Source organism: Triticum urartu, chromosome 4, assembly GCF_003073215.2.
Source record: "Triticum urartu cultivar G1812 chromosome 4, Tu2.1, whole genome shotgun sequence".
Taxonomy (NCBI): Eukaryota; Viridiplantae; Streptophyta; class Magnoliopsida; order Poales; family Poaceae; genus Triticum; species Triticum urartu.
Genome location: NC_053025.1, coordinates 25,170,370 through 25,196,211, shown reverse-complemented (window position 1 = coordinate 25,196,211; position 25,842 = coordinate 25,170,370).

The window sequence follows — 25,842 nt, the reverse complement described above, 5'->3', positions numbered from 1 at the left end:
ACCTGTCGGTATTTGTGAGGATGTGCCCGTTGTGGTTGCAAACGTTACTATTTTAACGGACTTTGTTATTCTTGATATTCCCGAGGATGATAGTATGTCTCTTATTCTTGGAAGACCTTTTCTTAATATTGTAGGGGCTGTTATTAATTGCAACAAAGGCAATGTCACTTTTCATGTTAATGGTAATGAGCATACGGTACACTTTCCGAGGAAACAACCTCAAGTTCATAGTATCAATTCTATTGGAAAAATTCCATCGATTATATTTGGAGGTTTTCAATTTCCTCTTCCTAGTGTCAAAAAGAAATATGATATTCTTATTATTGGGGATGTGCATATCCCCGTTGAGGTAACTTAGTGTTATTCAAAATTTCTCTGGTCTCATGATTATCGGAATGAGTTTGTTAACAAGACTTGATCAACCTTGTTAGTGGATTCTTTTTTATGAGCATGAGATGGATGAAAATAGAAGCACAAACTTCTGTACCCTCTCTATACTTTCTTTTATTTATATTAAATAAAGTAAAAATAGTATTTTTCTGTCTGTTTCCTGACTTATCCGTGCAATATAAAAATATCCCGAAAATAAAAGTCCTCAGAATGCCATGCCAATTTAATATGATTTTTTCGGGAATATTTGAGGATTTACTATGCAAAAATTACCGCAGGAGGAGCTGCCACCTGACCACGAGGGTGGTAGGCGCCCCCCCTATAGGGCGCGCCCCCTGCCTCGTGGGCCCACAGTGGCCCTCCTCCACTTATCCCAGCACCCATCTTCTTCCTCTATGTCACACAAACCCGAAAAACCAACTCAAGCACGAGTTCGAGCCACTTTTGCTGCGATTTTCGATCTCCTTGCTCAAAGCACCTCTCTCAAAACTGCTTGGGGAGATTGTTCCGTGGTATGTGACCCCTCCATTGGTCCAATTAGTTTTTGTTCTAGTGCTCTATTCTTTGCAAATTTTTGCTGCATAGGTGACCATGTTCTTGAGCTTGCATGTCAAATTTATATGGTTCCAAGCAGTTCTAATGCTTGATATAGGCTCTAGGCACTTGTAGGAGTAGTTGCTATTAGTTTTATTGAATTTGGTTTACTTTTATTTTGAAGTTACTAAAAATTTCAGAATTTTTCAGAGAAAAACAATATGTTTAGGAAGATGTTCTAAGGTGGTTCCTCTAAGAAGCAAGGACCCAGAATTGCTATGCGCGATGCAGACGAGGATCCACCAAGAGACGCTCCAGTACGGCCTTGCGAATGGCCGTCGGAAAATTTTATGGACCGTGCGGGAATTAAAGAAGAATTCAAATCATATTTGCGCAATGCCGGTCTTGAGGATTTTGAGGCTAACAAATGCCCCCAGTATCATGATCTCACAAGTTCATTTGTGAGGAGGTTTGAGTATTCATCTTCGCGTAATTCTCCTTCAGTCATGTTTGACAAATCTTATACCATGGACCTAGAGGATTTCACTTCTGTTTGCGAACTTCCACATGGGGCAGTATTAGGGATCCCCCTAAATCTGAATTTAGAAACTTTCTTGCTAGTATAACTGTGGGGGAATCCAGAGATATAACGCAAGCTACCATAGGGAGCATTCACTTTCCTGCTATACATTATTTTGCTCTTTTCATCGGTAGATGCATAAATGCTAAGGATGAAGCATGTCACATGTGTGTCCCTGATCTCAGCATTCTTAGGAGTGCTGTGTTAGGAGACCAATCTTATCATATGGGAGCCATTGTAGCTCGAAGGTTGCATCATAATAGACATAATGGAGATTTCTTTGGAGGAATTTATGCAACCCGCTTAGCTCATTTTCTTGAAATAGACATTCGTGAGGGTGATATGGAGTTGCCTCCTGCATATTTAGATTACAACTCTATGGCTTCGCACCAGTTTGTCAAGAGGCCCGAATCACCTCTCTTATATCGCTTAATTTTTGATAAACGACGTGTTTTCCGTATTACTCTCCCTGCTCCTGCCTTCGTTGATTCATAGACAAAAGGAAGGTATGTTATTACCAGAGAGGAGGCAGAAGAGTACGAGAGGAGAGCGGAGGCAGCTCGACTCCACGCTGCAACTCAGCAGGCGACAACCGCTGCACATCAGTATGATCCCAACTATTCTTCCTCATCACAGTACGACCCAACAACTATTATTATGGATATCTGCCAGGCCAGCCGTGGCCATAGACCAACTTAGGCCAAAAGCCTAAGCTTGGGGGAGTACGTATTTCTCACCGACATTACATTTATTTTCACACACACTCATTGCTAGATGTCGGTGCTCATACTTTTTCACTGTAATATCCATGCTAGTTTATTTTATTTTTCCTGCTTTCTTCTTGTGTGTTTGTTAAACCTTAAGAAAAACCAAAAAAATTAGAGTTTATTTCTCTTCTGTAGTAGTAATAACTAAAAAGAAAACCCAAAAATATTTCCCGTTCTTCTTTTGCTTGTTGGGAGCTTTCCCGTGTAAATAGTTTTATTTCTTTTCTTTTCTTTGGGGGTCAGTAGGAGAACACCATAATTAAATTGTTGAAGTGGCTCTTATATGCATTATTGTTGAATTAAACCAGAGCCCATATTGCCTTGTCTTCTCCTGTTTATTGAATGCTCCTAGATTCTAGCTTAGTCCAATGCACGTGCACTCTTATTATTATTCACACCGTTCGGTCGTGCAACTGAAAGGCAATTATGATGATATATGATGGACTGACTGAGATGAGAAAAGCTGGTATGAACTCGACCTCTTTTGTTTTTGTAAATATGATGAGCCCGTCATTCTTGATTCAGCTTATTATGAATAAACATGTTTTCAATGACAATTAGAGATCATAGTTACTTGTGCCATGATTGATTAGCTATGAGTTATAATGGTTTACCTTGTGTGCCAACATGCTATTGAGATGATTATGATGTGGTATGATGGGGTGGTATCCTCCTTTGAATGATTTAAGTGACTTGACTTGGCACATGTTCACGCATGTAGTTGAAACAAAATCAACATAGCCTTCACGATATTTATGTTCATGGTGGATTATATCCTACTCATGCTTGCATCCAATGTTTATTAATTTTAATGCATGTACATGGCTGTTGTCGCTCTCTAGTTGGTCACTTCCCAGTCTTTTGCTAGCCTTCACTTGTACTAAGCAGGAATACTGCTTGTGCATCCAAACCCTTAAACCCCAAAGTTATTCCAGATGAGTCCACTATACCTTCCTATATGCGGTATCTACCTGTCGTTCCAAGTAAATTTGTATGTGCCAAACTCTAAACCTTCAAATAAACATTCTGTTTTGTATACTCGAATAGCTCATGTATCATCAAAGGTTGTCCTTATCTTCCGTGTTAGGCGGGTTATTCTCAAGAGGAGTGGACTCCACTCCTCACTCACGAGAAAATGGCTGGTCACTGGGATGCCCAGTCCCATGCTTTATGAAAACTAAATCAAAATTAATTGCAACCAAAACTCCCCCTGGGACCTGATGTATGTTGGAGGCACTCGTTGTTTCGAGCAAGCCATGGATTGATGCTTGTTGGTGGAGGGGGAGGACAAACTTTACCATTCTGTTTGGGAACCGCCTATAATGTGTTTATCATGGAAGATATCGCCATCTCTTAGTTGCTACGTTGACAATGAAAGTATACCGCTCAAAATATAATTTATCTCTATTTCAAAACCGAGCTCTGGCACCTCTACAAATCCCTGCTTCCCTCTGCGAAGGGCCTATCCATTTACTTTTATGCTGAGTCATCACCCTCTTATTAAAAAGCACTAGCTGGAGAGCACAGCCGTCATTTGCATTCATCACTGTTAATTTATATTGGGTGTGACTATGATTGGATCTGTTTTACCATGAATTACAATGTCTAGTCAGTCCTTGATCTTTAAAGGTGCTCTGCATTTATGTTTTGTGGTCTCAGAAAGGGCTAGCGAGATACCATCTTGTTATATCATATTATGATTGTTTTGAGAAAGTGTTGTCATCCGAGATTTATTATTATGACTTGCTAGTTGATTATGCTATTGATATGAGTAATTATGAGACCTGGGAATTATTGCAAATGTGGTTAGTTATGATTTATGCTGAAAACTTGAATGCTGGCTTGACATAGTTACAACAACAAGAGCAAACAAAGTTTGTAAAAGTTTTCTTTCTTTATTTCAGTTTGTCAACTGAATTGCTTGAGGACAAGCAAGGGTTTAAGCTTGGGGGAGTTGATACGTCTCCGTCATATCTACTTTTCCAAACACTTTTGCCCTTGTTTTGGACTCTAACTTGTATGAGTTGAATGGAACTAACCCGGACTGACGCTGTTTTCAGCAGAATTACCATGATGTTGTTTTATGTGCAGAAAAAATATATTCTCGGAATGACCTGAAACTCCACGGGAGGTCTTAGAAAAAATAATAAAAAATCCTCGCCAAATATGAAGACTAGGGGGCCCACACCCTTTCCACGAGGGTGGGGGGCGCACCCCCCCTAGGGCACACCCCCTATCTCGTGGGCCCCCTGTTGACCCTCCGACGCCAACTCCAACTCTATATATTTGCTTTCAGAGAGAAAAAAATCAGAGAGAAGAAATCATCGCGTTTTTCGATACAGAGCCGCCACCAAGCCCTAAAACCTCTCGGGAGGGCTGATCTGGAGTCCGTTCGGGGCTCCGGAGAGGGGGATTCATCGCTGTCGTAATCATCAATCATCCTCCATCACCAATTTCATGATGCTCACCGCCGTGCGTGAGTAATTGCATCGTAGGCTTGCTGCACGGTAATGGGTTGGATGAGATTTATCATGTAATCGTGTTAGTTTTGTTAGGGTTTGATCCTTAGTATCCATTATGTTCTGAGATTGATGTTGCTATGACTTTGCTATGCTTAATGCTTGTCACTAGGGCCCGAGTGCCATGATTTCAGATTTGAACCTATTATGTTTTCATGAATATATGTGAGTTCTAGATCCTATCTTGCAAGTCTATAGTCACCTACTATGTGTTATGATCTGGCAACCCCGAAGTGACAATAATCGGGACCACTCCCGGTGATGACCATAGTTTGAGGAGTTCATGTATTCACTATGTGCTAATGCTTTGTTCCGGTTCTCTATTAAAAGGAGGCCTTAATATCCCTTAGTTTCCAATAGGGCCCCGCTGCCACGGGAGGGTAGGACAAAAGATGTCATGCAAGTTCTTTTCCATAAGCACGTATGACTATATACGGAATACATGCCTACATTACATTGATGAATTGGAGCTAGTTCTGTGTCACCCTATGTTATGACTGTTACATGATGAACCGCATCCGGCATAATTATCCATCACTGATCCGGTGCCTACGAGTTCTCCATATACTGGTTTACGCTTATTTACTTTCCCGCTACTATTGTTACAATCACTACAAAATACCAAAAACATTACTTTTGCTGTCTTTACTTTTGTTGCCGCTACCACCACTATCATATTACTTTGCTATTAAACACTTTGCTATAGATACAAAGTTTCCAGGTGTGGCTGAATTGACAACTCAGCTGCTAATACTTGAGAATATTCTTTGGCTCCCCTTGTGTCGAATCAATAAATTTGGGTTGAATACTCTACCCTCGAAAGCTGTTGCGATCCCCTATACTTGTGGGTTATCACAAACCAGAAAGGAGGTAGTACGTGCGTGATCCGCTATTTATCCGTGTAGGATCGAGTAGGTCGGATAGTGTACGTGTAGGATCAAGTAGATCGGATGGTGTATGTGTACGATCGCATTAGCTGATGAATGTTAGCTGGGAGATAAGGCATTTGCGAATGTTCTTGCTGGCAGTTTATTTAGATTCGCATGGCAATTTATTCAGAGCAGCTTGTTAGTTTCTTCAGAGGTAGGCATTTTTATTCAAAAAACTGCCACTTCAGATCTCGCGTCGCAACTAAAACTGCCATGAGCGCATTACTGTATTAGTAGGCTAGCTAGTGATCGATCAGTAACTTGTAAACACTAAGCGAACAAAAATAAGGAACTGTTAGTAACTTGTAAACACTGAGAACAAAGAAATAAGGATCATGCTGTGCACAGCAGTAAGAGTTGACCCGTTCGAAATGTTCACACGAGACTCACAGGCCTGGCATTGTAATATGTTCACATTAGTAGCCCAAATTCAAAACCAACTAGTACGATTCACATACATAAGATCAACATGTTAATGCATCTCAATGGTTCACAGATCATATACAAATATGTAGCTCCAAAAGCAAAGATCTAGAAAAACATCTGTTCTTCCTACTAACATGGATGCTTCTCTTGGCCAACCTTCAGTTCAGACTAAAAGACAAATTTGTTTGTGAAGTTTGCAGTTCCTCTTGCAAACGTAAGTTGTTTCACCAACAGCTGGAACCATGAGAATGAACCACACATGATGGAGGAACATCCACTGCAATATGATTTGGTCTTCTCTCGATCACACGTCGAGACTATTTTTGGAATACAAACTTTAACTTAGGCAAAATGATGCCCATTGTATAATCAGACCAAAGCAATGAAGCACCAAGTGTTGGCCAATAAATAACACAGTACTACTTTTTTGCAGTCCATGAAGTGACTATCCAATCTTTCTGTGTCTATTTTCAAATGGCACTGTATGCAGTGACTATACTATTCTCTTGTGCAGTTCAACCAAAATTGTGGTCACTTTGTTTGTTTGCCAAATAGCAACAGGCAGACATCTCTGTCTGCACAAATATCAAGCAGCTAGTAAACATATACCCGACCTTGTGTTTTCGGTTTAAACACATCTCTTCCACTTAGCATATGTCATGTTTTGCACTGGACAATTTGATACAGTCATGTTTTGCCCTGGACAATTTCATACTGAATTAATTTGCTGGTTCAGAGCAGAAATATAGCGCCTATTCTTCATCAGACCAAGGATATCCATGTTCGCAGTGATGGAAGAGGTGAAATCGATACAACTGAAATTGAGCATCCAATCATTGAATCCTTGATAACCCACAAGTATAAGGGATCGCAACAGTTTTTGAGGGTAGAGTATTCAACCCAAATTTATTGATTCGACGCAAGGGGAGCCAAAGAATATTCTCAAGTATTAGCAGTTGAGTTGTCAATTCAACCACACCTGGAAAGTTAATATCTGCAGCAAGGTATTTAGTAGCAATGTAATATGATAGTAGTGGTAACGGTAGCAAAAGGTAATGATAACAAAAGTAATGTTTTTGGTATTTTGTAGTGATGATAGCAATAGCAACGGAAAAGTAAATAATCGAAGAACAATATACGGAAAGCTCGTAGGCAATGGATCGGTGATAGAGAATTATGCCGGATGCGGTTCATCATGTAACAATCATAACCTAGGCTGACACAGAACTAGCTCCAATTCATCAATGTAATGTAGGCATGTATTCCGAATATATTCATACGTGCTTATGGAAAAGAACTTGCATGACATCTTTTGTCCTACCCTCCCATGGCAGCGGGGTCCTAGCGGAAACTAAGGGATATTAAGGCCTCCTTTTAATAGAGTACCAGACCAAAGCATTAACACATAGTGAATACATGAACTCCTCAAACTACGGTCATCACCGGGAGTTGTCCCGATTATTGTCACTTCGGGGTTGCCGGATCATAACACATAGTAGGTGAATATAGACTTGGAAGATAGGATCAAGAACTCTCATATATTGATGAAAACATAATAGGTTCAGATCTGAAATCATGGCACTCAGGCCCTAGTGACAAGCATTAAGCATAGAAAAGTCATAGCAACATCAATCTCAGAACATAGTGGATACTAGGGATCAAACCCTAACAAAACTAACTCGATTACATGATAAATCTCATCCAACCCATCACCGTCCAGCAAGCCTACGATGGAGTTACTCACGCACGGAGGTGAGCATCATGAAATTGGTGATGGAGGATGGTTGATGATGACGATGGCGACGGATTCCCCTCTCCAGAGCCCCGAACGGACTCCAGATGAGCCCTCCCGAGAGGTTTTAGGGCTTGGCGGCGGCTCCATATCGTAAAACGTGATGAATCCTTCTCCTTTTATTTTTTTCTCCCCGAAAGTGAATATATAGAGTTTGAGTTGAGGTCGGAGGAGCTCCAGGGGGGCAGGCGCGCCCCCACCCTCGTTGCTAGGGTGTGGGCCCCCGGTCTTGATCTTTTGCCAGTATTTTTTATTATTTCCAAAAAGACGCTCCATGGAGTTTCAGGTCATTCTGAGAACTTTTGTTTCTGCACATAAATAACACCATGGCAATTCTGCTGAAAACAACGTCCGTCTAGGTTAGTTCCATTCAAATCATGCAAGTTATAGTCCAAAACAAGGGCAAAAGTGTTTGGAAAAGTAGATACGACGGAGACGTATCAACTCCCCCAAGCTTAAACCTTTGCTTGTCCTCAAGCAATTCAGTTCATAAACTGAAAGTGATAAAGAAAAACTTTTACAAACTCTATTTTCTCTTGTTGTTGTAAATATGTAAAGCCAGCATTCAAGTTTTCAGCAAAGATTATAGACTAACCATATTCACAATAACGCATAGGTCTCATGTTTACTCATATCAATGGCATAATCAACTAGTGAGCAATAATAATAAATCTCGGATGACAACACTTTCTCAAAACAATCATAATATGATATAACAAGATGGTATCTCGCTAGCCCTTTCTGAGACCGCAAAACATAAATGCAGAGCACCTTTAAAGATCAAGGACTGACTAGACATTGTAATTCATGGTAAAAGAGATCCCGTCAAGTCATACTCAATGTAAACTAACAGTAATGAATGCAAATGATAGTGGTGCTCTCCAACTGGTGATTTTTAATAAGAGGATGATGACTCAACATAAAAGTAAATAGATAGGCCATACGCAGAGGGAAGCAGGGATTTGTAGAGGTGCCAAAGCTCGGTTTTGAAATAGAGGTGAATAATATTTTGAGCGGTATACTTTCATTGTCAACATAACAACCAAGAGATGTCGATATCTTCCATGCCAGGGGGAGTTTTGTTTGCAATTATTTTTATTTAGTTTGCATAAAGCATGGGACTGGGCATCCCGGTGACCAGCCATTTTCTCGTGAGTGAGGAGCGGAGTCCACTCCTCTTGAGAATAACCCGCCTAACATGGAAGATATGGACATCCCTAGTATATACATGAGCTATTCGAGCATACAAAATAGGATATTTATTTGAAGGTTTAGAGTTTGGCACATACAAATTTACTTGGAATGGCAGGTAGATACCGTATATAGGCAGGTATGGTGGAATCATATGGAATAACTTTGGGGTTTATCGGATTGGATGCACAAGCAGTATTCCCGCTTAGTACAGGTGAAGGCTAGAAAGAGACTAGGAAGCGACCAGCTAGAGAGCGACAACAGTCATGAACATGCATTAAAATTAATCGACACCGAATGCAAGCATGAGTAGGATATAATGCACCATGAACATAAATATCGTAGAGGCTATGTTGATTTTGTTTCAACTACATGCGTGAACATGTGCCAAGTCAAGCCACTTGAATCATTCAAAATAGGATACCACCCTATCATACCACATCACAATCATTTTAATAGCATGTTGGCACGCAAGGTAAACCATTATAAGCTCCTAGCTAATTAAGCATGGCATAAGAGACTATGATCTCTAGTTGTCATTGCAAACATGTTTATTCATAATAGACTGAATCAGGAACGATGAACTAATCATATTTACAAAAACAAGAGAGGTTGAGTTCATACCAGCTTTTCTCATCTCAGTCAGTCCATCATATATCGTCATAATTGCCTTTCACTTGCACGACCGAACGATGTGGATAATAATAATAGTGCACGTGCATTGGACTAAGCTAGAATTTGCAAGCATTCAATAAACAGGAGAAGACAAGGCAATATGGGCTCTTTTGTTAGATCAACAATAATGCATATAAGAGCCACTTCAACAATTTAATTATGGTCTTCTCCTATCGACCCCCAAAGAAAAGAAAAGAAATAAAACTATTTACACGGGAAAGCTCCCAACAAGCAAAAGAAGAACATGAAATCTTTTTGGGTTTTCTTTTTAATTACTACTACAAGCATGGAAATTAAAACTAGGTAAAAGCTATAACTATTTTTTTGGTTTTTTTCTTAAGGTTTATCAAACACACAAGAATAAAGCATAAAAAGAGAAAATAAACTAGCATGGATGATACAATGAAAAAGTATGAGCACCGACATCTAGCAATGAGTGTGTGAACATGAATGTAATGTCGGTGAGAAATACGTACTCCCCCAAGCTTAGGCTTTTGGCCTAAGTTGGTCTATGGCCACGGTTGGCCTGGCGGATATCCATAGTACTAGTTGGGGTCGTACTGCGAAGAAGAAGACTCTAATTGCCACTTGTTGGCAATCATCTCCGGATCCCACTGGTAATTAGACTGTCGTGGAGGATCAACTTGTGGTTCTGACTCTGGCTATGTGGCTGATGTAGGGTTCCGGTAGGCGTGATTAGCCTCCGGCGATATGAGGTACTGGCCTGTAGATAAATCAAACAAGGAAGGAGCAGGCAAGGTGATAGTCTCAGGATGACGTTTATCAAAGAACAATTTGTAATTAAGCTCCCCTTCCCTATTCTTTATAATAAAATGATGCGCAACCATACTCTTATAATCTAAATAAACAGTAGGCAGCAATTTTTCTTCTTTTTCATATTGCGTAATGGGTATGTTATAATATGCAGCAAGGCGTCAAGCATAGATACCACCAAAGAAGGGGCCCTTTGTACGGTTCAGACTTAACCGTTTAGCAATAATACCGCCCATACTAACAGAGTCGTCACAGAATAAACCATGGAACAAAATAAAAATATCAGGAACACTAAGGCTTCCACAGTTTCCGCGACCAATTAAGCAACGACTAGCAAATATTGCAAAGTAGCGTAAAACAAGAAAATGTATGCTAGTGATTCTTGCATCGGAAACCTTCCTAGTTTCCCCTATAGTGATAGTGTCAATAAACCCATCCACGTCTTTACGATGTGGTTCCTCTAAGCTACCCTCGAAAGGTATTTTGTAAACCCTGCAAAATTCATATAGTGACATCTTCTTAACCACATCATATAAATGAAACTCTACTGAAGGAGGTGATTCCCTAGGATAATAGTAGAAGTTTTGCACAAAAGTATTGGTGAGTAAGAGATACTGTTCGCGTTGGTCGCGGAGGAAGTCGATGAGGCCTGCATTCTTAGCCAATTCATAAAAATCCTCATAAATCCCGGTTTCTCTCAAGAAATCATCAGAGGGCCATTCACACAGCCTAACCTCCACGGTGCGAGGCAAATTATATTTGGTCTTCTTTGCTTCTTCATTTTGCTTTTCCTTCGAGCTTCGGCTCGATGAGCCCCTCAAAAATCTCTTCATTATTTTCCAAAAAATTCTGAAATTTTTAGTAACTTCAAAATAAAAGTGAACCAAACTCAACAAAATTGATAGCAACTACTCCTACAAGTGCCTAGAGCCCATATCATGCATTAGAACTACATGGAACCATATAAATTTGACATGCAAGCTCAAGAACAGGGTCACCTAAGCAGCAAAAATATGCAATGAATAACGCACTAGAACAAAAACTAATTGGACTAATGGAGGAGTCACATACCAAGGAACAATCCCCCCCAAGCAGTTTTGTGAGAGGTGCCCCTCTCCGGAGCCCCGAACGGACTCCGGATCAGCCCTCCTGAGAGGTTTTAGGGCTTGGCGGTGGCTCCGTATCATAAAACACGATGAATCCTTCTCCTTTATTTTTTTTCTCCCTAAAAGTGAATATATAGAGTTGGAGTTGAGGTCGGAGGAGCTCCAGTGGGCCCACAAGGTAGGGGGCGCGCCCAGGGGGGTAGGCGCGCCCCCACCCTCGTGGCTAGGGTGTGGGCCCCTGGTCTTGATCTTTTTCCAGTATTTTTTATTATTTCCAAAAAGACGCTCCGTGGAGTTTCAGGTCATTCCGAGAACTTTTGTTTCTGCACATAAATAACACCATGGCAATTCTGCTGAAAACAGCGTCAGTCCGGGTTAGTTCCATTCAAATCATGAAAGTTAGAGTCCAAAACAAGGGCGAAAGTGTTTGGAAAAGTAGATACGACGGAGATGTATCAATCCTGTCCTGCGCCTCCAATGTAGGTCCACCATGACAATAAATTCACATGCAAACCACTATTATTACTATCTAATGACAGAACAAAAAGAGTAGCAAGATAGTAGCAAACCATGTACCTTCGTAATGAACAGCTCATAGTGCCACCAATTGGATATAAAGGTTTGGAAGAAAACATGCTCCTAATGTTGAACCATTTGGACTTTTTGTGCAGTTCCACTAAAATCGAGCATCCCTGTTTGCATAGATATTGAAACTGTGATTACTATAAAAGTGGCACTAGTTGAAGCATAGACTCACAAATATAAGCATTCCAATTTCTAAATGGGAAAAGGTAGGAATACTGTTTCTAACCACCTGTTTGAAGGAATAAATAAGGCAACAACGACTGATGTCAGGAAGGAATACATAGTTTTTTTCTAAAAAATTGAACCATTCCTCACCTTTCCTCTTCTTTTAAGCATATTTTGTGCAGTTCAACTAAAATAAAATGCCATCATCGCATTGAGAATTCAGTGACACTGTACAAAAGGAAATGACTTAACATTACATCATGATGTCAGGTATGTAGTCGGCAGACATTAGAGACAAACATACAGACCTCCTCTGATAACATAATGAACATTAATTTTAACAAAGGTGTGACTAGCTTTACTGGGATAATTTGAGTGAACTCTACACCCTCTGTTCCTTAATATAAGACGTTTTTGTAGTTCAATTTAAAGTACCCAACGTCTAGTATTTAGAAAAACAGGTAGTAGTTTTCTTGAGCACATACCTGGGAAAGCTTGCCACACTTTATTTATGTCCATACGCTAATGCAACACCATTCGAATAGTACAAATATACACTAATCCAGTGGCTAGTGCAACAGTAGAGTAGTTATTTTATTACAGGGTACAATACAATGGTTTTACTGAACAGATTTCAATAAACTCTAGCACTAGAAGATTTCTATAAGAATTAACAATACAAAATGTAAAGGTAACAAGTTTCAGCATTGGTATACTAGCTGTGCATGAGCATTAAACCAAATACAAAAGTCTGAAGGTAACTAGCATTATTAACTAATGACAGTATAAACAAATTGCAAACCATGTACCTTCAAGGTAAATATCATTTCGAACTCGAGGGGACCTAAAAATTGCTATCCCAATCTTGATAATCGGTCAGACATAAAAACTTGATCGAACGAATCAAGAGAACAGCCGGAGGAGGAGGTGCCCACTATTTACCTTTCCTCTTGACACTGTACAAAAAAAATTGACTTATCTCATGAAAGTGAGGTATGTAATCTATAAGCATTAACAGTGCAAAAATCTGAAGGTAGTAACAATATTCGTCATTGGTATACTGGCTGTGCAACAGCATTAGAATGCCTTAGCTGAAAAATCTTTAATACATCCACAATCAACAGCTAACCCTGAAGTAATCCAGTGACATTAAATGGCATTGCTTAAATTTATCGGTGGCATTAGACTGAGTGCGGCATTAGTTAAATGTGGCATCACTTTTGCAGTAGCATTGCTTGACTTGACTGCTAGCATTATACTAACAGCAAAAAAGTGGCAATAAGAGCATGGGAGGCCCATTCAGACAGTGGGCGCACCAATACGATGTACCTCCATGGACGCATAGAGTGGTGAGGGAGGTATGGTTGCCCAGAGTAACAAATATCCTGGCAGCATATGTGGATTACGTCTCATTTTTGTTCTCTTTAGCCACCTTTTTCCTATGTGAGAACAACAAACCGATCGACCTGGTCATTCTCTATTGCATTGCCATGCCTTTCTACCCTTCTTCAACCAAGAGACACGAAACTCGTTCCTTAGCTACTGATTTTCCCCTTTTCAACCTAGATGCGGGTTTGATGCCTACTCTCTTGGACAGTACAGTCTCCCTTCCTTTCCTTATTCAACCCAGACATGGATTAGTGTGCATGAAGTAGGGTTTCCTTTAATAGTGCATATTGAGGTTTTCATCTGCGTGACTAGCAGAGCAGAGGATAGCAATTTGGGAAGATGGTGGAGTCGAAAAAGATCCACATGCAGCAACGTGGCAGATGGGGCAATAGAACAAGGGTATGGTTTGAAAAGAGGTAGCATACCTGAGGGTCAGTGGGAAGTGGCTTCGCTTGTGGTCGTCGTTCTCCGCACACACTACGGCGGTGAGCTTGGGGGCGGAGGCCATCCCGTGTGGGCTCTAGGTCTGAGAGGACAGTCTTGTCGTCAGTGCACGACCTTGCTCGCCGACGAGGAGTGCGTCAACGCTGCACGTCCTTTTCTTCCCCAACGGATCTGTGACAACCGGTGAGGAGGGAGAGAGAGGCCGTATTTTTTAGATCTGGAGAGAGGGTGATTGTCGGTGTCAAAACCGGCGGATCTCGGGTAGGGGGTCCCGAACTATGCGTCTAGGCCGGATGGTAACAGGAGACAAGGGACATGAAGTTTTACCCAGGTTCTGGCCCTCTCGATGGAGGTAAAACCCTACGTCCTGATTGATTAATATTGATGATATGGGTAGTACAAGAGTAGATCTACCACGAGATCGAAGAGGCTAAACCCTAGAAGCTAGCCTATGGTATGATTGTTGTATATATCTATCGACTAGCCTGGCCTCGGTTTATATAATGCACCAGAGGCCTAGGATAACAAGAGTCCTAGCCGAATACGCCGGTGGGGAGGAGTCCTTGTCTTGATCACCAAGTCTTGTGGAATCTTCCATGTATGCGGCAGTTGTCCGAACTGGCCCATGAGTATACGGCCATGGGGGTCCTCGGCCCAATCTAACAGATCGGGAGATGACGTGGTGAGTACCCCCTAGTCCAGGACACCGTCAGTAGCCCCCTGAACCGGTCTTCAAGTTAGGGACGCTCCTCGATTCTTCCGAACTGTTCTTCATCTTCGGTTGACGGTCTTGAAAACTGGTTCAACAAATCTTCTCATCTTCGATCTTGAGGATCGCCCAAATGCATTCGGCGAGTTTACACGTCGGGTATCCGAGGAGCCCCTTTAAGTTTCTGGCCTTTATCAATGCCTTGTTATTTTTATGCCACACCTCGGGTTTGAAGTTGTTCCCGGGAGGCAATGTCCTCTTGCATCCGAGCTCTAACGCTGGACTGCATTCGAGGTATCTTTTGCGGCCGAGCACCAATGCCGGACCGCTTCCGAGCTCCAATGCCGGAATGTATCCGAGCTCCAACGCCAGACTATGTCCAAGCTCCAACGCCGGACTATATCCGAGCTCCAACGCCAGACAGTGTCCCAGCTCCAACGCCGGACTATATCCGAGGTGTCATATCACCTTGGTTCAAAAAGTTGAAGGAGTTTAGCCGAGCTTAATGCCGGAAATGCCCTCTATGGAGCCAGCCACTAGCGCCCGAGCTTTATGCTGGACTGCTTCCGAGGTGGTGCACCACCCCGACTGTGGGCCGATTTTTTGTCAATATTTTTTATTATTGCAATTTATTCTCTGCCGAGATATATAGCCAGTAGCCCTCAAGGTGTGTATCGGTCTAAAACCCGAGATGCACCTGAAGGATGATGTAAGACCGCTGATCCCAGTAACTGCTGAGACTCAGGTTGATTTGCAAAATCGTCCTGAGGATCAAGTCCTTGCTCCGCAGAATACTTCGGGACAGAAAAAGCGGCGTGCTTAGTCCTCGAGACTCAGGTTGGGTGCGGCCGACCAACCTGAGGATCAAAATCTCCTCGGTAACTGTACTGCACTTAAAATTTTCTGCATTGAACAGGCAATGCAGTAGCCCCCGAGACACTGGTCGGGTGGCAACACCAGATCAGGGGATCGATGTGCCCCTTTAATATTTGTAAATAATAAGCCCGAAGCCCAGTAGCCCCCGAGCCTTAATGCGGGCACGGGTGGCCGAATTAAGGATTGATATCCATAGTAAAATCACAAATTATGTGTAATGACTCTATGTATCCAAGTACTTTACGTCATTAATGCTCGGATCCACATTGTACAAAACTTTGTTAACCGACCATCGGCTTCAACCTCCTCAGCCAAAAGCCGGGGAGTGTTTGTCCTACTTTATAAAGCCTTTATGAGGGCAAATATTTACGACAAACAAGGCAATCTGGCCATACGGTTTTATAAACAAAGGTACGCAGAGAGATATGTTATATCACTGTTTAACATAATAAATGTCTTCCAAAGAAAATAATCCCGCTATTGGTTCCTTTCTTTGGGTTGTCATGCTGAGCATGATCATGAAACCTCAGCTCTAATGTAAGAGCAAAATATTGAGGATTTAGTTTGGGAGGCCAGTTACTAGCCCCCGGTAAAGTTCGGCGACAGTCGAGGTCAAGCCGTAAACACTTCGGCCAATGTTATGAATGGCCCGTCATTTAACACCGTCATCGGATTGCTGGCCAGTTTACGCTTATTATGACAGTCGGTTTTCGGCTTTCTCCAATGAGGTGCTTAACCATGTGAGCTGGAAGCGCAATCGCAGTGGTTCTCCCTTTGCACACCTAGCCGAACAAAGCGCAACGTAGGAGGCAAGCGCAGGAGCCGGGCAACCCAACTATTGACCGAAGACACAATTCGAAACCAATGCATATATAGTGAGATCCGAGAATGTTTTTGCCAAATCTATAAAGGTATCCGGCATTGCACTGGGAGACTTGTGCTAGAAACACACAAATAGTTTAAAAGTGCCATAAGCTTGGAAAACCAAAAAACGTCAGTAAAAATGTGATGTCTGAACAAGATCAATTGTTCGGTGCCAATCCAAAAATTGGACTTTAGAACAAAAAGTGCTTCTGTCGTACTTTAACATGACACATCCTATCTCAAGACTTCGAGTGGGTCAGCCTACGGCTTCAACCTCCTATCCCGAAGGCGGAGTACTTCATATTAGGCCAGTTTAGCAAACTAAACTCTAGCGGCTTTGAGAGAGAAATTAGGCTCCCCGGCTAGTGACCACACACTCGTGTCCAAAAAAGGAGTGATAAATAATAATAGTAATAAAAACTTTGCAACGACTAAGAAGAAGAACACTTATTATAAAACGGCTCATATAAATTTAAGAGCCCCCAAGTGACTTGAGTAAAAGAATTTTATGTATAATGATTGTATGTACCGAAGTACTAATATGATATCTTTGTTCAACCGAACTTTAAACGCGTCTTAACCGACCGTCGGCTTCTCCCTCTTCGGTCAAGGACCGAAAAGTGTTATGTACTCCACCTGTCGAGAATATCGACAGTGTTTCCGATAACCAGGCAACCGGGCCATAAGGCTGTAACAGACAAAGCGCGCTCAGGGAACTTATGCTATATTACAGACGAAGTGTAAGAAGCATCTTCGAAGAAAATAGTACCCCCACCGATACCTTTCTTCGGTGCTCATTATTACTATGAGACTTGTGCAATAGATTTTTTGTACTCATGAGTTCCGTTGTGTGCTGACCATGATTGAAAACAATAAGAGCGCTAGCTTTTGGCTTCACCCAGTCTGAGGTCAGAGCTCGGAGGACCTGGTCGTGACAATCGCAGAGGTGCTCCCTTTACTCCCTAGCCGAACAATCGGGAACGTAGGGGTAAGCACAGGAGCTAGGCAACCCAGCTTGCAAATCGCTTAAGTCAATATGGTGCATATTGTGGCGTAATACACGAACAAGGAACAAAGCCGTACAAGTATAATCATATGCAAGAGGAAAAGCTTCATAAAGGAAGCCCCCCAAATAAATGGGGTATTTGAATATGCGTGTCACAAACAAAGTTTGGACAAGGAAATTTATTACAAGCAACTTTTTTCCAAAAAAGTATAATGCTTGGTCGAACTGAACACAAGTTAAAAATTAAAACTTTGAGCATGAAAGCGACTTAGCTGGTTAATGTGTTCGGCATTGATGACGTGGTTCAAGCTAGATGCGGGACAAAGTTCCATCCCCCAAGCCGGTCCCGAGGTGGCGGAGCGGAGAGCTCGACACGCCGAAGTGGTGACATAGCACGGTCAATGCAGACCGGCAGAGTGATGCCGAAGTCCCCGGATCATTTTCCTGTGCACAAAAAATAGTGCAAACCAGAGATAATAGTAATAATAATAATTAAAAAAATCATTGCATAATAAATAATTTATGCAAAGTGAGTAATAAAAGAAATATGGCCTGGCGCTGAAGTGTCGATGCAGGGCGTCGGCTGATGCGGTAAAGGTGTGGCAAAGCCTGAATTCACAGGTCGGTCCGAGTTCCGGATGCGGCGTTCGCCGGACTATGTACGGAAACTGACTGAACCACCACGCGACCTCGTTAATGCGGCCATCATTTGATAGACCTGTGTACAGATGATGGACAAACCAGAGTAATAATTCCTTGGGAAAAATAAACCCAAACAAGCAAACAATACTAGGATTAATAGCACCTGGTTTATTTGTTGTAGCAATCCGAAGAAAAGCGACTCCCAAAATCGGGAATCGATCCGCACACCCATTGCCTGATGGGTGATAAAGTGATGGTCTAGCGATGCTAGCAAAGGTTGGCTCGCCAAGGAAAAGCCTGTGGTCCAGCTAATGCGATGAGGCTGGTCGGCTGGTGACGCCGAAGTCTCCGAAGTAAGTTGATGAAGAGATGGTCTAGCCGAGGAGAAGGGCAGGTCGGTAAGGAGACGTTGCAGCTGCCGTGTCAGCCGAGGTGTTGAAGCAGTTCGGCGTGATGAACATCGGCTTGAAGAAGCAACAGTGCGGCCATGCCGACGTAGGTCGTAACTTGTGACGCGGATAATGCCGGTTTGATAAAGTGACCATGCGGCGATGCATGTGTTCCTGCTTCGTGTAATCCGTGGGGCGGCGATGTTGGTGATGATTTATTCTTCGCGATGCCAAACTCTTGTTCGGCTTGCCGAGATGATGATCGAAGGAATTGAGCTCGGCTCAATAAAGCGGTGACGTGTCTAGCGCAGGTCGGCAGCCGTGGAGCAATACCGCCGGACTGGTTTGACACCAGCGTGATGGTGAAGATTACCTCGAAGGAGGCTTAAAATTTTATGGGTACGTGTTTAAAAACAACGCACAATACCATAGAAGAAGATTCCTTAAAAAAGGTTGTCCAATATCACGTTCATAAAGAAACATGAATTCGGGTCGGATCCGTATTCGCGCAGAAAATAGATCCGAAAATTGGTCCACTCATCGGAAGTTTTCCGGAGTTTGAACCGTTGGATCGAGCTGAAATTTGGAGGGGTGGTAGATATGGGATTTCCGCAGTAGATGAACGGTTGGATCTTCCAAAGAACCTCTGAGCTGGGCTCTAGAGACCACGCCCTAAACTCATCCAGATATGAAAGGGCTCCGGTATATCGTAGATTGTCGGAGATTCCTCCATCGGAACTTGACGAAATTTTCCAGGGTTGTTGTAGACTCAATTCAGCACAATTTTACAAAAGGGATCGTCAAAGCGATGCTCTAAGAGGTGGTGGCAGCGGATACAAGTTTGTTGTTTGAAAAAACAGCACGGTCGCCCGAGGGCAATGTTGACGTTGAGCCCCCGAGCTCCATGGATGATTTCTCCATGATCTTGATAGAGATCAGAGTTGATGTTGATGAAGGCCCTTGTCCGAACATGACGATCGGAGATGGAGCACGGTCCTCGGTCGAGCCAAGGTGACCAGTCGAGCCGGCGACGAAGATGCCGGCATCGCAGTTGACTTGCAGACGAGCCATTGATCCTTTTGCCGATCACACAGCGGAACTCTCAATGAAAGCACCAATGTCAGTGTCAAAACCAGCGGATCTCGGGTAAGGGGTCCCGAACTGTGCGTCTAGGTCGGATGGTAACAGGAGACAAGGGACACGAAGTTTTACCCAGGTTCGGGCCCTCTCGACGGAGGTAAAACCCTACGTCTTGATTGATTAATATTGATGATATGGGTAGTACAAGAGTAGATCTACCACGAGAACGAAGAGGCTAAACCCTAGAAGCTAGCCTATGGTATTATTGTTGTATATATCTATCGATTAGCCTGGCCTCGGTTTATATAATGCACAAGAGGCCTAGGATAACAAGAGTCCTAGCCGAATACGCCGGTGGGGAGGAGTCCTTGTCTTGATCACCAAGTCTTGTGGAATCTTCCATGTATGTGGCAGTTGTCCGAACTGGCCCATGAGTATACGACCATGGGCGTCCTCGGCCCAATCTAACAGATCGGGAGATGACGTGGTGAGTACCCCCTAGTCCAGGACACCGTCAGTGATAGTGTGAGAAGCAAGTGGGCAGCCCTTAGCAAGAAAGCACTGAAGCTCGAGCCTATATATCTTTTTTATACTACTAGTACTAGAGGTAGAGTAGTGGTAGAGTAGTTTATATTTTCTCTGCATACAGTACCAGTTAGTCATGCTTCAAAACGGAAGAGCACGCCATTAAAAAAATAAAGTCGAGAAATAACGTGGCACTTCGGGCCAACGCGGCCAGATGGCATTTTGCACGAGAAATGACACACCAGGTTTCGTTGACATGTGGTCCCATTCCAACATGTCAGTGAGACAGCGCTGAGTCTTTTTGTACAATTTCCAAACAGACGTCTATGTAGGCCGGGGCGCCTCTTCGTGTACCGTGGCAACCGTCCACCGCCTCTTCGCCTTCCCCTCTCGACTTGGAACTACTGTCGCACGCTCTTCCTCCCTCCTCCATTTGCCTTCACCCTTCCTTCTACCATTGTTCGATCGTCTTCTCCATGGAGGGAACATGCCAGAAACAACCCCATTATCCTTGCCCCGATCTGAAAGATGACTTGGTGGAGGAACTCATTGATCGTTGCGACATCATCACCTCGGCTAGCATGGCAGGTTCGTTCAAGACCATTCTCGACTCAACTAATAACATCATTACAAGGAACCCAAGGGTCCAGGAGCAGTTTGATCTCCCTTATCTTGTTTGCTATAAGCCTGTTCGCATGGGCGCGGACGACGGAGGCCTCGCCTTGTGCGAGTTGATGCCACTTGATAACGATACGTGTGATGTCAAGATGCCATCGCTTAAGGGTAAGGCCTGGGCTGGTGCAAATGGAGATTGTGTTTTTTATATTGGGTATAATTGAGAGTGGGAACTTGTGAATGTGTACACTCGTCAGCGGATTCCACTTCCAAAAATCTCAGAGTGCCCTGAGGTTGAGCACACAGATGATCTACGTACGTTCAAATACGATCATGGTGGCTGTCGTCTATGGAAGATAGCAATTTTTCGAGTTCCCAACCACTCTTGGAATTACGAGAACTATGAAGTTGTTGCTATCTTCGACAAGCTTATTGCCGCTGTTACTGATTCCACGGTTCCTCCATGGATATTGCTCAAAAATCAGTTTCTGTACACAGATGAGTACTGATACATCTCCAACGTATCTATAATTTTTTATTGTTCCATGCTATTATATTATCTATTTTGGACGTTAATGGGCTTTATTTTACACTTTTATATTATTTTTGGGACTAACCTATCAACCCAAGGCCGAGTGCAAATTGATGTTTTTTTGCCTATTTCAGTGTTTCGCAGAAAAGGGATATCGAACGGAGTCCAAACGGAATGAAACCTTCGGGAGCGTGATTTTTGGAACAAACGTGATCCAGAGGACTTGGAGTGGACGTCAAGCAACCAATGATGCAGGGGGCATGCCTACCCCCTTGGGCGCGCCCTCCCCCATCATGGGCCCCTCGTGGCTCAACCGACCTACTTCTTCCTCCTATATATGTTCACATACCCCGAAAACATCCTGGAGCACCACGAAACCCTATTTCCACCGCCGCAACCTTCTGTACCCAAGAGATCCCATCTTGGGGCCTTTTCTGGAGCTCCGCCGGAGGGGGCATTGATCACAGAGGGCCTCTACATCAACTCCATGGCCCCTCCGATGATGTGTGAGTAGTTTACTTCAAACCTTCGGGTCCATAGCTAGTAGCTAGATGGCTTCTTCTCTCTCTTTGGATCTCAATACAAAGTTCTCCTCGATCTTCTTGGAGATCTATTCGATGTAACTCTTTTTGCGGTGTGTTTGTCGAGATCCGATGAATTGTGGGTTTATTATCAAGTCTATCTATGAACAATATTTGAATCTTCTCTAAATTCTTTTATGCATGATTGGTTATCTTTGCAAGTCTCTTCGAATTATCAGTTTGGTTTGGCCTACTAGATTGATCTTTCTAGCAATAGGAGAAGTGCTTAGCTTTGGGTTCAATCTTGTCATGCTCGAACCCAGTGACAGAAAGGTAAACGACACGTATTGTATTGTTGCCATCGAGGATAAAAAGATGGGGTTTATATCATATTGCTTGAGTTTATACCTCTACAGCATGTCATCTTACCTAAGGCGTTACTCTGTTCTTATGAACTTAATACTCTAGATGCACGCTGGATAGCGGTCGATGTGTGGAGTAATAGTAGTAGATGCACGCAGGAGTCGGTCTACTTGTCACGGACGTGATGCCTATATACATGATCATGCCTAGATATTCTCATAATTATTCGCTCTTTTATCAATTGCTCAACAGTAATTCGTTCACCCACTGTAATACTTATGCTATCTTGAGAGAAGCCACTAGTGAAACCTATGGCCCCCGGGTCTATTCTCCATCATATAAGTTTCCCATCTATTTTATTTTTCAGTCTTTACTTTCAATCTATATCATAAAAATACCAAAAATATTTATCTTGTCATTATTATCTCTATCAGATCTCACTCTCGTAAGTGACCGTGAAGGGATTGACAACCCCTTTATCACGTTGGTTGCGAGGTTCTTATTTCGTTGTGTAGGTACGAGGGACTTGCATGTGTCCTCCTACTAGATTGATACCTTGGTTCTCGAAAACTCTTATCCCTCACATTACATTATTTGGCACCGTTGCCGGGGAGTCTACGCACAAGTCAAGACATACCAAGTACCCATCTCAAACTCTTATCCCTCACATTACATTATTTGCCATTTGCCTCTCGTTTTCCTCTCCCCCACTTCACCCTTGCCGTTTTATTTGCCCTCTTTTTCCGTTCCCCTTCTCTTTTCTAGTTTACCTCTTTTGCTTGTTTCTGGTTTGCTTGTGTGTTGGATTGCTTGCTCGTCACGATGGCTCAAGATAATACCAAGTTGTGTGATTTTTCCACTACCAATAATAATTATTTTATTAGCACTCTGATTGCTCTTCTTACCGATGATGAATCTTGTGAAATTAATGCTGCCTTGCTGAATCTTGTCATGAAAGATACGTTTTCCAGCCTTCCTAGTGAAGATGCCGCTACCCATCTAAACAACTTTGTTGATTTGTGTGATATGCAAAAGAAGAAAGATGTGGATAATGATATTGTTAAACTGAAGCTATTCATGTTTTTTCTTAGAGATTGTGCTAAAACTTGGTTTTTGTCTTTGCCTAAAAATAGTATTGATTCATGGAATAAGTGCAAAGATGCTTTTATCTCTAAATATTTTCCTCCCGCTAAGATCATCACTCTTAGAAACGATATCATGAATTTTAAGCAACTTGATCATGAACATGTTGCACAAGCTTGGGAGATGATGAAATTAATGATACGTAATTACCCTACACATGGTTTGAATCTTTGGATGATTATACAAAAAATTTATGCCGGATTGAACTTTGTTTCTAGAAATATTTTAGATTCGGCCGCGGGAGGCACTTTTATAGAAATCACTTTAGGAGAAGCTACTAAAATCCTAGTTAATATTATGGTTAATTATTCTCAATGCCATACTGAAAGATCTACTAATAAAAAGGTGCATGCTATAGAAGAAATCAATGTTTTGAGTGGAAAGATGGATGAACTTATGAAATTGTTTGCTAATAGAAGTGTTTATTATGATCCTAATGATATGCCTTTTTCTACTTTGATTGAGAACAATAATGAATCTATGGATGTAAATTTTGTTGGTAGGAACAATTTTGGTAATAACGCGTATAGAGGTAATTTTAATCCTAGGCAGTTTCCTAGTAATTCCTCTAATAATTATGGGAATTCCTACAACAATTTTTATGGAAATTATAATAAGATTCCCTCTAATTTTGAATCTAATATTAAAGAATTTATTAGTTAGCAAAAGAGTTTCAATGCTTTGATTGAATAAAAAATTGTCTAAGATTGATGAGTTGGCTAGGAACGTGGATAGAATTTCTCTTGATATTGATTCTTTGAAACTTAGATCTATTCCACCTAAGCATGATATCAATGAGTCTCTCAAAGCTATGAGAATTTCCATTGATGATTGCAAAGAAAGAACCGCTAGGATGCATGCTAAAAAAGATTGCTTCATAAAAGCGTGTTCTTCTAGTTTCCATGATAATAAAGATGAAGATCGAAATGTTATTGATGTGTCACCTATTATATCTTTGTTTTGCAATATGAATCTTGATAATGATGGGACTGGAGATGACTCAACTTTAGTTATAAGGCGTCCCAATAATTCGGAGTTTTTAGATCTTGATGCAAAAATTGATAAAAGTGGGATTGGAGAGGTCAAAACTTTAAATAGCAATGAACCCACTATCTTGGATTTCAAGGAATTTAATTATGATAATTGATCTTTAATAGATTGTATTTCCTTGTTGCAATTCGTGCTAAATTCTCCGCATGCTTATAGTCAAAATAAAGCTTTTACTAAACATATCGTCGATGCTTTAATGCAATCTTATGAAGAAAAGCATGCTTATAGTCAAAATAAAGTTTTCTATTTTCCTCCCGCTCACTTCTTTCGAGAGAAACTCCTTCTCTAGAAAGGATCCATTCTTAGCAACAAATGTCTTGCCTTCGGATCTGTGATAGAAGGTGTACCCAACTGTCTCCTTTGGGTATCCTATGAAGACATATTTCTCCGATTTGAGTTTGAGCTTATCGAGATGAAACTTTTTCACATAAGCATCGCAACTCCAAACTTTAAGAAACGACAGCTTAGGTTTCTTGCCAAACCATAGTTCACACGGTGTCATCTCAACGGATTTAGATGGTGCCCTATTTAACGTGAATGCAGCTGTCTCTAATGCATAACCCCAAAACGATAGTGGTAGATCGGTAAGAGACATCATAGATCGCACTATATCTAATAAAGTACGGTTATGACGTTCGGACACACCATTACACTATGGTGTTCCAGGTGGCATGAGTAGTGAAACTATTTCACATTGTTTTAATTGAAGGCCAAACTCGTAACTCAAATATTTTACCTCTGCGATCATATCATAGAAACTTTTATTTTCTTGTCACGATGATTTTCCACTTCACTCTGAAATTCTTTGAACTGTTCAAAAGTTTCAGACTTATGTTTCATCAAGTAGATATCCCCATATCTGCTCAAATCATCTGTGAAGGTCAGAAAATAATGATACTTGCTGCAAGCCTTAATATTCATCGGACCACATACATCAGTATGTATGATTTCCAACAAATCTGTTGCTTGCTTCATTGTTCCAGAGAACAGTGTTTTAGTCATCTTTCCCATAAGGCATGGTTCGCAAGCATCAAGTGATTCATAATCAAGTGATTCCAAAAGCCCATCAGCATGGAGTTTCTTCATGCGCTTTACACCAATATGACCTAAACGGCAGTGCCACAAATAAGTTGCACTATCATTATTAACTTTGCATCTTTTAGTTTCAATATTATGAATATGTGTATCACTACGATCGAGATCCAACGAACTATTTTCATTGGGTGTGTAACCATATAAGGTTTTATTCATGTAAATAGAA